This window comes from Arachis duranensis, chromosome 2 (genome assembly GCF_000817695.3).
Source record: "Arachis duranensis cultivar V14167 chromosome 2, aradu.V14167.gnm2.J7QH, whole genome shotgun sequence".
Classification (NCBI taxonomy): Eukaryota; Viridiplantae; Streptophyta; class Magnoliopsida; order Fabales; family Fabaceae; genus Arachis; species Arachis duranensis.
Window position 1 is genome coordinate 62,744,059 of NC_029773.3, and position 809 is coordinate 62,744,867.

The following is an 809-nucleotide window of genomic DNA, read 5'->3' on the forward strand; positions in this document are numbered from 1 at the left end:
TCTAGCTTTAACTCTGTGATAGTATTATTATAGGATTCTACCTTAGAAGTTATATAGGAGTAGTAGTAATTAGCATATCTATTTTGATTTTATTTTCAATTAAGTTATAATTTATTTTTCTCATCATCATCAAACATGAATAAAATAGTAGATATTTTTTTAATAAAGAGGCAATTTAATCTTTTCGAGTTCTTAATAAGGAAAATTCTAATTATTTATATGTGGTGGCAATACTTTTTGTCTTTTGAATGAATGCTTGAACAGTGTATATTTTTGATATTGAATTTTATGAATGTTAAAATTGTTGGCTCCTGAAAGAATGATGAACAAGAGAAATGTTATTGATGATCTGAAAAATCATGAAATTGATTCTTGAAGCAAGAAAAAGCAATGAAAAAAAAAATTTCTTGCGAAAAAAAAAGAAAGAAAAAAAAAGAAAGAAAAAGCAAGAAGAAAAAGCCAATAGCCCTTAAAACCAAAAGGCAAGGGTAAAAAGGATCCAAGGCTTTGAGCATCAATGGATAGGAGGGCCCAAGGAAATAAATCCAGGCCTAAGCGGCTAAATCAAAGCTGTCCCTAACCATGTGCTTGTGGCATGCAGGTCCAAGTGAAAAGCTTGAAACTGAGTGGTTAAAGTCGTGATCCAAAGCAAAAAGAGTGAGCCTAAGAACTCTGGACACCTCTAATTGGGGACTTTAGCAAAGCTGAGTCACAATCTGAAAAGGTTCACCCAGTTATGTGTCTGGTGGCATTTGTGTATCCGGTGGTAATACTGGAAAACAAAGTGCTTAGGGCCAGGCCAAGACTCA